The sequence below is a fragment of the Neodiprion pinetum genome, chromosome 2 (assembly GCF_021155775.2).
Source record: "Neodiprion pinetum isolate iyNeoPine1 chromosome 2, iyNeoPine1.2, whole genome shotgun sequence".
Classification (NCBI taxonomy): domain Eukaryota; kingdom Metazoa; phylum Arthropoda; class Insecta; order Hymenoptera; family Diprionidae; genus Neodiprion; species Neodiprion pinetum.
Window position 1 is genome coordinate 15,867,261 of NC_060233.1, and position 14,506 is coordinate 15,881,766.

Sequence of the window (14,506 nt, forward strand, 5' to 3'; positions counted from 1 at the left end):
TTCTGTGAATTAGGAATTTTGAGAATGAATAAAATTATATTCAAAAGTACGTGATATCAGAGAGCTGGATCGAAAGCGAATCGAAATTTCTCTCCAACGATTCACTCGCCTAAGGACTGATGGGCACCCCTGAGGCAGCATCGGATCGTTCACGGTTATAAAAACGCGAGGTAGCGATCATACATTGTCGGATGTGAACCGGAAGCTGCATACAGACAGAATGGGGTTGAATTTATCTACGCAGCAGAGTGTAAAAATGATAAATAAATCGTTGAAAAGTGAGGTGAAGGAAGGAGGGGCGGGATTGGGGAGGGAGGGAGGGAGGGGGAGCGAGGAGGAGGGTGAGGAATTGGGCTGAGAAAAATGAGGGGGGATCGGAGGCTGGATGCGGAGGCGGAGGCTGGTGCAGCTAAATAATTGAATCGCGAAATTATGCAAGATGCTCGTTGTTCGCTTGTTATATCACTCCCAATCGCCCCAGCCGGGCGGGTACGTTTCGCGAATGAATAAATTAGAGCCTCCTTCGCTGTTCACCGGCGATTCGACCTCTCCTCAAGAGTGAAAGAGAGAAAGAGAGAGAGAGAGAGAGAGAGAGGGAAAAAGAAAGAGATGAAAGCGCGCCGAGTGCTCGTCAACTTTCCTTCCTAATGGAAAACACAAGCACCCACCTCACTAGCGCCAACCGTGAGCATTGATTGCTCCGGCCTTCCGACTCGACTCTCCTCTTCGTCTCACATTATTCTACCACCTCAATTTCCATCGCTTTTCATATTCCATTCCTGCGTTTAACCCGGTGAAAATTCGGTTTTTAACGAGCTTCCGCGCCTCATCGACCACTCATTAAACGAAACGGACAAAAGACTGCGGGTTTCGAATTAAATGCCGAATAATCGGGAACGACAATGAATAACAGAACAGCGGAGAGGAATCAGCAATCGTTGAACGGAAAGGAACGCTAGTGAATGGTAAAAATTTATCTGCGAAATACTCTCGACATTTTTCACACCCTGGTGAAATGTTACCGCGGCATTAAATTAATTCACTCGTCGAGCACTCGGTCAGCAAATTCCAAATTTAGAGAATCTTTCGGAATTTGATCCCAGACGGTACATTTATTTTGTAATAAAACCCAGACTGAAATAAAACCTTTGAGTTTTTTTTATATCAAAACAACATTGATTTTCATATTTGACTTTCAATTTCTTAGTCATTCGAAATTCGATTTTGCGGAGATTGCATTTTAGCTTTTGATTCTGCTTCTCTATTTTTTTTTCTTTATATACGGTTGACAATATTTTTGCGCAGAGTTTGAACACTTTAGATACAATCTGCAAAGCGATTTTCTATGTTCGTTTTGCAATTTCTATAAAGGTATATTCCTGGTAATATTTAGTTCTGCTGAAACTAATCTGCGGTATGTTACGGTTATCTGACTCCTCAAAAAAATGGACTCTTTCGTATCTAAGAATTCCGAGTTGAGATAAAATTCTTCGAAATCCATCCATGATTTTAGAGAAAATTTTCACAACGATTGCGGCTTACATTAAAAAAAAAAAAAAACTCACAGAATAACTAGAAACCCGTAAATCGAAGCTTCGCGAGGTGCAGGTAGATTGTCACGGGGTTTTGCAGGTGTATTAGCATCGTTATACACGGATCTATACATCGCTTTGCATGATAAGCAGGCAGGCCTCAAATTCCCAATCCCAAAACGATCGGCGTGTCTCGCGGCATCCGAAAGCTCGCGATGTTGAAGATTATCACTGAGGTGTGAACAATTATGCGCTCCTTATTAATGCCGAATCTGATCCTCGCTGTGAACTCGTCGTAAGCGGATCAGATCGGATGAAATCAAAGCCCTGATAAATCGGCTCGATCTTGATCGCGTTGAGACAAGACATGATAATGACAAAGGCGCATGAAACTTGTGCAAGATCAGATAAATTGCTGCTCGAGTCGGTGGAGTGATGGAGAAAAAAAAAAAAAAAAATTGCAACAGGTACAAACGAAATCAATTAGAGCGAATTTTACCAGAGGCACTCGCTACCAGAGTTGCCAGTTTTACAACGCGCACTCACCAAGTTCTATTACGAACCATTACCTGCCATTACCTCCTAGCTACTATTAGCCACTTGGCGCTTCGTGGAGGAGGACGGCCTTTGACAGGGTAATAGGATCTTTGATAATAATTAGAAGACTGTAGTTATGTTCCCGGTTGTTCCAAGGAAAATAATGAATCACTCTCGGATCTCGTTTGAAACAAGCGGTTTTAGACTGGCCATGAGCCAGCCTTCGAACTTTCCGTTCTTATACTGTTGGTTCCAACTTTATAGAGAAAAATGAAGTTTAATATCCGATTCAAATGTTACGTGAAAACTTTGACGATTTTTTTTTTTTAATTCTGAATCACTGTAATGGATCCGCCATTACAAATTTTGTAAGTCTGACCTTGGATTCGTTATCGGTGAACCACAAAACCTTCGCCTACATATTTCAACCAAAATCGGAATACTTTTAGACTTTTTTCCACAATGTTTGGTCGCCATTTTGAATCTCGCAGTCTGACTTCACATTCGACATGAGCCACAAAACAAACCGACGAATAACAATTTTCATCAAAATCCAAATGTTTTTAGTTTTTTTTTTTTCAACAGCTTATTGAATACGCCAAATTCAAATTACGCAAATCTGACCTTAGCTTCGTGTTTAGCGACCCAAAAAACCTCACGGTACAAATTTTCATTGAAATCCATTCATCCATCCTCAAGATATCATCATTGTTATTTAATTTGTTGGAATTTCGTTATTTAAATAATTCAAAAAATACCGAACCGATCAAAGTCAACATCTAATCAGTTCTGAGTTTGGGAAATCCGCGTCGATTGGATGAAGGTTAACGGTTGTATTATTCTGAAACAGTTTTATAAAAAATTTAATTAAACGATTATTATTAAAATAGACAAGTCAATCTACAATAAATTCATAATACGACGTAAAAGGCTATTATAAGTTATCTGAAAAATGTGTTTATAGTTGATTATCGGGCGATTGTATATTCTGAAGTTTCCAACTGAGTTATTCCCGAAATGAAACTATGTTTCTGCACTGTAATTGCAGCAATATTTGAATTGCCTTCGACTCTATCTTTGCTGCAATCTTCGAAACTTTACAAAGTAATATTGCTACAATATTTTTGCAACATTTTAAACTCGACGTCGAAGTATAAGATTACTACAACGTACCTGAAACATGTCGAACCTTGAGTTAAATTGACGCAACTGGAATATTTTTTCAACACTTGAAACTGTGCATCAAAGTACAAACCTTCTGCAATGTGACTGAAATATTTCAAGCCTTGAATTAAAGTCACGTGGCTGCAATATGTGAGAGATATAGCCTACTGTGTTAATACTACTCGCGTAATTCGCGAAAATTGTGGCTTGTATAAATGAGGGCTGGATAAAATAACCGACAGGGTATACCTGCGAATAAACTGAAGCTCAAATTGAAAGCACGGAGAGGAGAACATTGCGTAGTCTAAACTCCAAATGCCTGAATCTTATCAGCTGCGAGAAAGCGGAGAAAGAGGGAGAAAAAGGGGAAAAAGAAGCAGGTGAAATCAGAATTATGCAGATGCCGGATATATTCGACGTAAGTCTGGCCGGGCATTTTTATTCGAATGGTTCTTTAGCGAAAAGACATCTGAGCTTGTTGAATTGAAGGTAAATTTCTCTTCTACTTTATTTTCGAAGCTTATTGTTCGTTAAACTCTTACAAATAAGATTTCCAACCGGTTTGTCAATACTGTCCAAAGCACTCTGTCCGCTGTTTCGATTTCTGTTTGGAAATTTGAGACCAACAGTATTCGTGTTTCACGATTTTTCATCTAGTTTAATCCATTCTCATCTTTCCTATTCTCGTCTTTTCAATACTGGCACTATTGTATGCTCTGCCTCAACGTACTTCTTCGACGAATAATGGTTGGCGGGCTTTTAAGCTCCCGGGCAAAATTGGGCCGCACGGATGAAATTCACACGTGTGGCAACGAGAGCTTTTCCGCAGCTCCCGAAGCTTTTTTGAAAAAAATCGATTCTCATGAATATTCATTCATTAATTCTGGGTGGCGGGCAATCGCCCTTTGGTTAGGTTTCGGTGCCGCAGTCCTCGGCGCGGCGAAATGGGATATAAAGCAGCGGACGCAAAAAGAATTAGAAAAGCGAGGTATTCAGCATTCGAGGAAATTAATGGAAGTCAACACGCTATCGTGGATCGCAAAACCTCCGGATATAGAATTTAGTTATCACTTCAACGGCAATATTTCTCTTTCTCGCAGAGCTGAACCTCCCGAAGTGCCTTTTACCTCTGGAGTAGGAGACGACGTCCCGCTTATCTCAACACTTCTTGTTCCGCTGAGGACTCGACGACCAAGGTTATTAACAAAAACAATTCTATCTCCCTGTCTGCCGGCGCCTTCGTTCGTTCTCAACCCTCGCCAAGAAACCGTTTTAGGTGTCATGATTACCAGAATATTCGGTTTAGTATTCCTAGGACAATTCCCACTGAGAAATCGACGGTAATTCTCAAGGATGAAAATTCAACGGCACACTCTAACGAAGCACACTTGGCTTGCATCCTAATACCCTGGATATGATCTGACTAAAAAAGTATCTCCATACTTCATCGCGCAGTAAAACGTCTCAGTTTTTACTCCGTCTGTGGAACTTCGCTAGAACGTTATGAAAAATACGACGCTATTGATTCGGCATCGCAATGAAATTATCCGAGCTTGTTATATCATGGAAAAAGAAGCCACTCTGCATGCGATATTGGAGAAACGTTACAGTGGCGTCACTCTACAGGGTTTAATTCATACTTCGGAAAAATTCGAAAGTGTTTCAGAAGCATTCGAAACATGTTGCAAAATATTTCCGAAATATTGTGGCGATGCAACTTTACAAAATTCAAAATACTTTACATACGTTACACAATATTGCAGAAGCACCGCATTAACGAGGCTTCGAAACGTTCGAAATGTAACGAATACGTCGCGAAATACTTTCGAAACATTGAAACAATGCAAGCTTGCGACGCTTCAAAGATATTTCCGCACTTATATCGCACCATGGTTCCCCCATGCTGCAACAAAATGTAGAAAAATTTCGATACACTCAGAGAAATTTTTAGTTCCGGTTACCGCTCAGTCCTTAACTATTTTCATTTCTTACCACAATCGAAAAATATAGTTCCAGGTACAAAATGAAAATTAGTTTTCTGGCTGTTACCGGAAAGTCTAGTATCCGTTACTATTCTTTCTCATTATCATCACTGTCACTATATTTCCTTGTAACCGTTGCGAAAATTTAATGCTTGTGCAACAATAAATTGATATTGAAGCCTTATTTAACTAAAAAAGTAAAGTAAACCTCATAAACTGATTTTGCGTTGCAATTACCAAAAAAGGATCGACGATAGCGCAAAATGGTTGCGAGTACCTCGTTTTTCGTAATTCCAACAATATTCAAACAGTTTTCTTAACGATACCTGTTTTACTGAACTTTTCTAGTTACTGTAACAAATGAAATATTTTTCAGTGTACCCATTCCTGTGCATAAACTTCCAATATCAACAAATTAATTGGATGAAATATTTGAAAAATAGACAAGAATAGAAATATTGCTTCAACGTTTCCAGATTGATCTGAAAGAGCAAATGTAAGGATGCAACAATGCCATAATAGCCCTATAACGTTGCAGCTTCAGTCCCAACATAGAAATATTGTCGCAATGTTGCAGCAATATTGCATGCTGTGAGACGGTAGGATCAATGTATAATAATTTCCCAAGACTCGGACCAGAGGAATCCAAAACGTTTATTCCTTTAATAAAGAGAGAAACTCCAGCAATCGCTTCTGAACACTAAGCGTCTACGCCAATGCGACCATAATCGATGCTCCGTAATAATCATTGAGACTAGACGGGTTAACGAGGTCAGTAGTTGAGCATGATAACAGTTTGTTTAAGAGTCAAACTGTGGCGTTTTCGCTCGTTGAAATTATGCGGCGTGTTTGAGTGCATCTACAAGCGCTTAGCACAGATCGTCGAGATACTGTTGTAAAGCAGGGTTCAAGCGATGCTCGAAAACAGCTCTGCGCGATAGTGCCACCAATGGTTAATTCGATTTTTCGCATCGCTGATTTTTTAAAGTGCTGCTGCATGCAGCTACCTCTCCATGCGAGCCTCGCGATACCCAATTTTTCGGAGTCACTGAACTCGTTGAGCTTTTACATCCACGGTATTCCTCTACTCGAAACAACGAGCCTCAAGCCAATTTGCAGGCCCATCAAATTAACAACTCTGATCATAAATTGTTGACTATTCTGCCCTCATATTCGATCAATTTATACTAGTCTCAAGGTAAATTTACTCTTTAGTGAAATTCAATCGAAGCAATATCGGATTTGGAACAAAGAGATTCGGACTGACTGCTTCAGAGCACATCATCTAAGTCACCAAGGCCACAATACCAGTCTATGAAGATGACCCTTGCACTATGGTCAATATTGGTCTCCAGCTTGACCAGTACTATTACCGTCTTTTTTCGATTATGCTATTCTACTATGATAGTTTACAATCAATACTACAAGAATTTTTATGGACTTGTAACCCAAACCATAGTAAACATAAGTGCAGTGCTCAAGATCAGACTTAGCGTGACTCCAAGAATGGTATATGAATCATTGGCATACGAGAACGTTTAAAAGGATTTGAACCACCTCGGGCACGGTCATCATAATTAGAAAATGCATAAAAAACGCACTGCTTGACATTTTTTCTAAAAAGAAAGGGGAATGGGGGAGTTATTCGAACACGAGTTCCTCACATCTTCGAGAAAGAACTTTGAACTTCATGTCGATCGTTCGGCACGTGATGTTGTTGAAGTCAGGGGAAAGTACCTGTTGCCTACAAACTGCTTCTGAACGCACGCATGCACAGACAAACGGATCATGTGCGAATACCTATTCGCACGGGCCGTCGCAGATCTCACGGAGTTGTTCATACATCGAGTATTGATCGCATCATCGCGCGTATTCCGCGTTTAATCGCCGACCGTGCGAGAATGAACTCGTTAAATCTCTGTGTAAGGCGCTTAAAAGCGTCGGCTTTGAAACAACACTGCAGGCACAGAATTTTTATGTCCCATTTAAGCCTTGAATAATATGTACGATCGACAAGAGGTAAACGATTTTTCATGAATTCGTACGCAGAGTCCAACCGTGATCTGTTGTTTATTCTAATCACTGTTATTATTTCAACCTGTTGGATTTATTTAACACCCAAATCACGTAGCAGATTTTCTTCTGTGCGAAAGAAATATTTTGTTTTAAAATTACTCTGAACTTCGGTGAGATTTCACGACAGCATTTTAACGTAGTTGGATCAACTATGTCAGTATTAACAATGCCTGTATGAATATAAAACACAGATATTCAGCAATAGAAATGACTTAACTTGATTGTGAAGAATGGTGATGTCAACTGTTTTCGCAAATGAAATTAGTACAATATTTAAATAGTCAGATCCTCGACATTCTTTTTCTCAGTGTGAGAAACAAATCAGTATTGTTTTAAAAACTCAAAGCTACGCATTTCGTTGTTTCAGGAATAATTTACATTGCCCAATGGAATGGGTGACTATCTACACGTTTAACTATGGTATATGAGAATTAAACACGAAAAATGGTAATTACTTTAACTTTCCAGAGAATTTTATAACTACATAACTAACAATCATCAAGTTATATCTTGCTATGCTTGTTGTTTTTAATTTTTAGTATAAAACGTATCGTCGAGTAAGCCACGCTATTATGAATGGAATAATTAACCTTAATGTCACTTAGAGCGCCATTGGTTATACCGCGTCATTTAACTAAGCCAAAACTCGCCCACTTGTCACGTGACCAAAGACAATTCTCTTTCATTTAATTTTCTGTTTCCATGTCCACCATGTACGTTATTCGGGGCTGCAGTCGACTAGCAACAAATTTCCTATTCCGTAGCTCGTGCATGGCACTGTAAAATATTCATCAGTATCTACGATGTTGGCAATTGGAATCAACTCCAGAGCGGACGTATAATTGAATTAACTGAAGCTGGGACACGAAATGTGCAATTCCATTAGGGTACTGGCAATACAGAGATTCCCTGAGTCCTGGAGACAAAGGGAGGGGGGAATTTAATTTGTATTGAGTCACAGAGCGCAGGCACGTAGGAGTCCGAAGTGAAAGTGATGAAAACTGTGAATTCTGTGAGGTTGGACATGCCATAATAATTCGAAGAACTTCAGGAAACATTCTGATTGAAAGATTTTCACTGGGTCTCACCATATTTATGATTAATATTTGCCCGCCACGCGACGAACGTTGCTGCGTGCATTATACATGCAATTATGGAGCTGCAGGGAGTAATTATGAGCCTTGCAGAGTAGGAGCTGAATTAAAACCACTTTGTCCTACACGGATTAGCAGCGAACACCCGGAGATTAACCCCCTCCCCCGCCCCTCGAAAGATGTCAGATAATAATTCATTACTGCCTAGAATTTCGGTCAGGCAATTGCCTTCGTCCACGCGATGCTAAATCTGCTGCCTTTAACCGAGATTCAACGAACTTAGGCAAAGGAACCGACAGATGTGAAGTGTATAGCGTCTCTTTTGAAAACAATTCCTTCTTCATCGAATTCCTCACCAAATCACGACTCTAGCTATTCATCAGCCCGGTAAATTGCCTAACCTGATTTTGAAGACCATTGAATAGTCCTCACTCCTGTAAACCACGTTTGGAACTCATCGTTCTTCGCTTCGGCCTGGCGATCGGATCCGGAACGGTGACGTGAACTGATACCTTGAAAGATGAGCGAGCTCTCATTTCTGGCGCTTTTCCGTACAAAAACGTCTGCATTTTCGCTACCTGTTGCCCTTTCAGTAATATTCTTCACATCGATCCTTCATCTTCGCCTTCTGTGTGAAAACTGAAACGTTGAAAATTGTAGCTTCGCAGGATTGAGATTCTATACATCATTCACCGTTGACCATTATTTGCTGACACAAATTTCCACTAAATTCTATTCTTTTTTATGAAATCGTACTAACGAGTGGTGGTCACATGATAAATGACACCTGATAACCTATCACGAAAGGCTTGATATTCCAAGAAACCATTGGTTTGGCACTTTAGTTGTTATTTGCAGAGACACTTAAGACTCCTGAGAGGTCGACGGACGATCTCAGAAGCCGGTGGAACTATTTCGGAGATTTCAGAACAAAAGGGAAAGATGGATAGGATTTGAGAACAGCGCGAAGCTAGGGTTTCGGAGACGTGCAAACGTCGAAAGATTTCACCGCTCCATTTGCTCGATATGTGAGCCATTGAAATCGAATAAGAAACGGGGAGGAGAGAAGAGGAGACACTGCGTAGTCGGAAGCCAGATAACCCGTACCCCAAAGCCCGAAGCCTAAAACAATGGAAGAATTGAGTTGGAATTGAAGTGAAGCAGCGGACGAAATCCGGATCTCTTGTCTGAACGGCGCATCAGACCAGATCGTTTCAATTTCAAGGAACATTTAGAGCAACAGGTTTACATGCGCGTGCACATTCAAACGGTGTCATCATTTTCCACCATATTTATCCCGAATCTATGAACACTTCAACCCTCACGTATTGCCATGTCGTTTTTGATCATGATCCACACTCTCCACACGTTCTCCTCTTCTTATCGAACAACACGTGACGCCAGCACCCCCGTAAATCACTCACGGGCAATAACTTTCATCCCCCGAAATCCTGATCGTCTCGAGTGGGTATAAACCTTAGGAAAAAATTTCGGAAGGAAATCTCTTTGAAGTAAAAAGCGAAATGAACTTGTTGAAAGGCTTCAGTTCCGCGTTTTAATCGACAATCCAAACAGTCCACTAGTTCCTGTTAGTATAAGAGTTCTTGGAAACTCGTCGAAACATTTTATCACCGTTCTATTTTAACTCCATTTCCGTTTTAAAATGTTACCGAAGAAACCGCGCAATTAAAAATCAGTTGCACGTTGGGTCATAAATTTTCCTTCCCATTATGGCATTACTCACCAGCATCTTCGACCGTTACAGTGTACTCCTATAAATCATTGATACTCTAGAGATATTGAAGCTTATTCTGGGGAGTAATTTCGTCGTACTCACCTGGAACAAAGAAAAGGAATTCATCAGTGCATCAAATCATGAAGTTAGTCAAAAGGTATCTACTGAAGAACCTTTCTTCAGGGCTTAGGACGAGCAGGAAATCGAAATTTCAAGCCCTGTCCCAAAATCCTTAGCAAATCTGGTACACGTATAAGTAATTCAATGACAACTTCTGTCAATCATTTTAATCTTTGTAATTAAGAGTCACTCGACAGTCAAATAATGAACTTCCACCTCAATTGTGAAGAACAAGAGAAACATCAAGGCAACGAGGTGACTGTTTAACTGAAAATTTTCCAGCCAACAAACGCGTTCGACCCAAGTAAACAAAATGCAGACCGCTTAATATCGCGAATCCTTGAGAAGTTCACTTGGTTAATCCTGGTGCAACATGAATCGTGTACATAGTTTAGGGGTTTGTGTATATGCCCGAAGTTCAGTACCCGAGGGTGTCGAGGGGCAAGTCAGACCCCAACTAAACTAATATATAATCCGGTGTTGGCCGCGCTGTGGAGTTATATCGTTGGTTCCACGACGAGCCGAGGTTATCAGATGAATGTGTGTAAAATTAATTAATCAACTAATTAAGATCCACGTCCGTCGCTCGACGCAGTCACAATCGAAGCAGCTGGTTTCACGCGACTTCCATTATTAGAGCAAGAAAGTCCGCCGTGGTTGCAGTGCGGAGGTTAGAGATAACACCGACGATCATCTGATTAGGTATACTAGGAGGTCTTTGAGATCGGAAGCCTGCTCTCCAGGGTGTAATGGATGCCAGAGGCGCTTTGTGTCTTTATCAGCGCAAGAGAACCATCTCAGGTGCAATTAATGAGTCACAGGCCATTTCAAGACAGCAGAAATTGATTCTAGAAGTAATTATATGTTGGTGCAACCATGCATGTGTCTCGTTTCGACCGCATCAACCTCTAGCTAGTCGACGAATGTATTCCTGCTATATGATGCTCAAGTTGCGGAGTTTCATCGGTCGATTAGAAACAGCTTCGGGGGTTTGTTCAGTCAGTATACCATTGGTCCAGTTCTAGACGTGCAAAACAGGAACCTAATTCGAAGATCAAAAACGTCACCGATTCATCCTTTTCAAAAAATGTTGGGGTATGTCAATATTCACGTTTTGGATAAACGAAAAGAGTGCCTGCTTTGAGAGCTGTGGCTCACGAAAGCTCAGAGGAAATCCGACGACATTAATGGTGGAGGATAGCTGAGCTCGGTTGTTCAGACAATGGAGCAGGGATAGATTTGTTGAGTTTAGTTGGTATGACTGGCGGCTTGCCAGAGGTGCATTGTCCTAGGGATGGTGAACAGGATACCAGTGAACTTATACGTCGAACACGAACAAACTAACCCTCTGCATATTATATTACATGTATGCGATGATGCGGTGCAACCATGGAACTGCAGACCACTTGGCAAGAGCTTCGCGAGGTCACGTGGAGGACATTGTGATCCAGGGTGAAGGGAATGGAATTTATTGGGAATTTATTGTTTTGTGGGTCCTCTCCGTCTACGATGATAAAGGTTTCGTAGTCTGGTGTGGGTTCACAGATTGGTCAGGTCAAAACCGTACAAGAACTTCTTTGCAAAATCGTCCAATAATGTGATTTTCGGGGTTCCAATTCGTCGTGAAGGTGTCGGCGCATGCGGTCGCGACTGGAAAAGGCTAATTTATGCAGTAATCAAGAGCCCTCGAACCCTTGTTCGCACCCTTTGTACTGTACCTCTTACGTTCCGCGCGAAACCGAGTATCCATCCCCTGCCAACCACATGCCAGGTCTCTAACCCCAAACCTAATGTGTACCGTGGGATTCGAGGCACCTGTTTTTCTCCCCCTTCTCCCTTTCTCTCAAGCCTCAAGTTGCCAAAACGTTTCTCTCGTCAACTCGAACGCGCAAACATACTTGCGAATGTAATTATAACGCATTTGTATGCAGACGGCAACGCGTGAAAGTGGACGTCCTATGCTTAACGACCCTTCATCTGAGCTGCGGTCGAGTGTTTTGGTAAATATTGAACTGTGGTTGTTGTACCTCTTACGTAAATAATCATTCCACCTCGACTCATCCTCACTGTCAGACACATAACGATGACAACGATCTGAGTAACGCCAAGAGAGGTTGTGAACAGCGATACAAGGATAATCACAACGATTCGATGGCGAGATGATTCTGGATACAGAATTTTCAGCTCAGATGACTCGGGAGGAAATGGACCATGACGAATCTTCGAGTACAAGGGATTCCAGAGTTCGGAGAAGACAAAAGTCCGAGCATTAGGAGAGCGTGTTTAAGCTAATACTAGTTTCACGAGGCGCCATCACTTTCGCCACTTCCGGCAGCGCTGGGTGTTCGGATCCTCGGTTCTCCTCTCCTTCAGGATAGCCGACGCTGCTACGCCGGGCTCAGAGGCTCAGCAGGCCGTGCTATCAGCACACCTCGTAGTAATTACCCCATCTGTCTCCGGTGACCCTTGAGCTGCCCCTCCACCAGTCCCACCGCTGCCACCAACTGGAGCACGTATTGCCAATTCTGGCGCACTACCTTAGCCGTATCTCGAGCTCTATCACGCCCGGGACAAATTTATTACCGAGTATCTCTTCTTGATAGAGTTGCCCTTCCCCAAAGCCGGAAAAGAAGGGCGGGAGTTATTTCCTCGATTATTGACAGGGACGATTTACTCACCCTTGACTATTAGCGGAGACTTGATCTTCTTCACTCGCAGTAAACCCTCACAAGTTTTCAGATATTGATAAAATTTTGCAGATTGTAAAATGGGTAAAAATGTATGTGACGAATTCCATCCTGAGAACGTTGAACAAACCCCTTCAATATCATATTTTTCTGTTCTTTCTCTGTTGTGTACACCCAGATAATAATCATCCGATGATGTTTTGACGTAACGAAATACTCCTATGTATTTTCGGGGATCTTCATTCGAATCCAATGTCAAACATCAACATTTAAAATGACTTTGTCAAAATGACTGATCTAATTTAGAAAAGTTGATTCGGCATTTTCAAGGTAGCTGTTCTAGAACCCGAAATGTAGACTTCCAAATCTGAAATGTTGGACCGAAAATGGCACATCAACTTCAACCAAGGTGGTTGGAATTTCACAAAAAGGGGAAAAGAACAAAAAATTGTGATACTTTGAGAGGTCGATTTCACCCTCTCGGACCAGGACTCCGTAAAAATAACACAACATTTACCGAAGGTTTTTATCCACTGCACAATCCTACAAGTTTCGTTAACATCAACGGCGACACTTGAAGATCAGATTTTCTCGTGAGCCTTGCTAAAATCCATGAATTGTCGTCGATGATGACTGCATGCGATGACCTTCGAGAGAATTTGGCGGTCATCATGGATTGATTCGACCACTTTCATCGAGTCTGAGAACTCCGACTACGGTGTTCGATCTCTTGCGGGTAATTAACGATTGCATTCTTACTGCAACGGGGGTAAACAGCGGTATGGCGAGTGCGCCTTTGGCGGGAATACCGGGGCAACACGTTCCCGGTACATCCAGAAATGCCGATGCTCGTGGCGCACGTCGGCTGCCGGACATACCATAAGGACGTCTCGGTATCTTCACAGATATTCGTGAAATGCCTATTTTCACCGCGGATTATGTCCATCCTCAACACCATCGAGAGAGTCTCTACGATGTTTCCACAATTCATGGCCCTTGAACACCAACGCTTAGATTTACACAGACAACGCTTTCCTCCGAATCACGCGATTTCGTTCCAACTCTCTCCCGAGTTTCGGCGGATATCTCGAGCCAGAGCTGAACTCCCGCTGATCCCTTATGACGTTATCACTAATTGGCAGCCGCTCCTGCACATAGCTCAACGATTTACCCGTCAAAAGGGATCACTGGATCCATCGCTCTAATGAGAATATATTTCCGACTGCTTTTGAACAAGGAAGTGAGAAGAGGTGGTCAAATTTTAATTTGTTATTTGCAACAATATTTGAAAGTTGATGGACAATTTTAGGATCATTCTTGGAATTACAATCAAGAATTCTGAATTTCAGGTCAACTTTGGGGTGAAACCGATATTTTTATTACTGTCCTAGGTATTTTGCAGAACTCTGAAACAATATTTGAAAAACTTTTTGTTTCCCTAAAATTTTCTGAAAACTCTGTATGCAAAAATTCCTTAGCTTTTTTTTATAAATAAAGCTTCATCGAATCGTTAAGATTACGTGAAAGTAGTCGGCGTATAATGAGAAGTAATCTGTGTTTATGGGGCATTCGGAATCTT

The 14,506-nt window shown here is 41.5% G+C and overlaps 1 protein-coding gene across 12 annotated transcripts in view; it reads right to left on the minus strand.

The window, feature by feature from the left end:
• The window catches only part of LOC124210981 (CUGBP Elav-like family member 2), a 370,442-nt gene that overhangs the window by 258,670 nt on the left and 97,266 nt on the right, over window positions 1-14,506 (minus strand). The window contains exon 2 of one of the 12 annotated variants that reach the window (XM_069133281.1): window positions 10,130-10,157. The exons of the other annotated variants lie outside the window; for them this stretch is intronic. The gene's annotated coding sequence lies outside the window, so the exon portion shown is untranslated. The remainder of the gene's footprint in view (window positions 1-10,129; window positions 10,158-14,506) is intronic. 12 annotated transcript variants of the gene reach the window in all.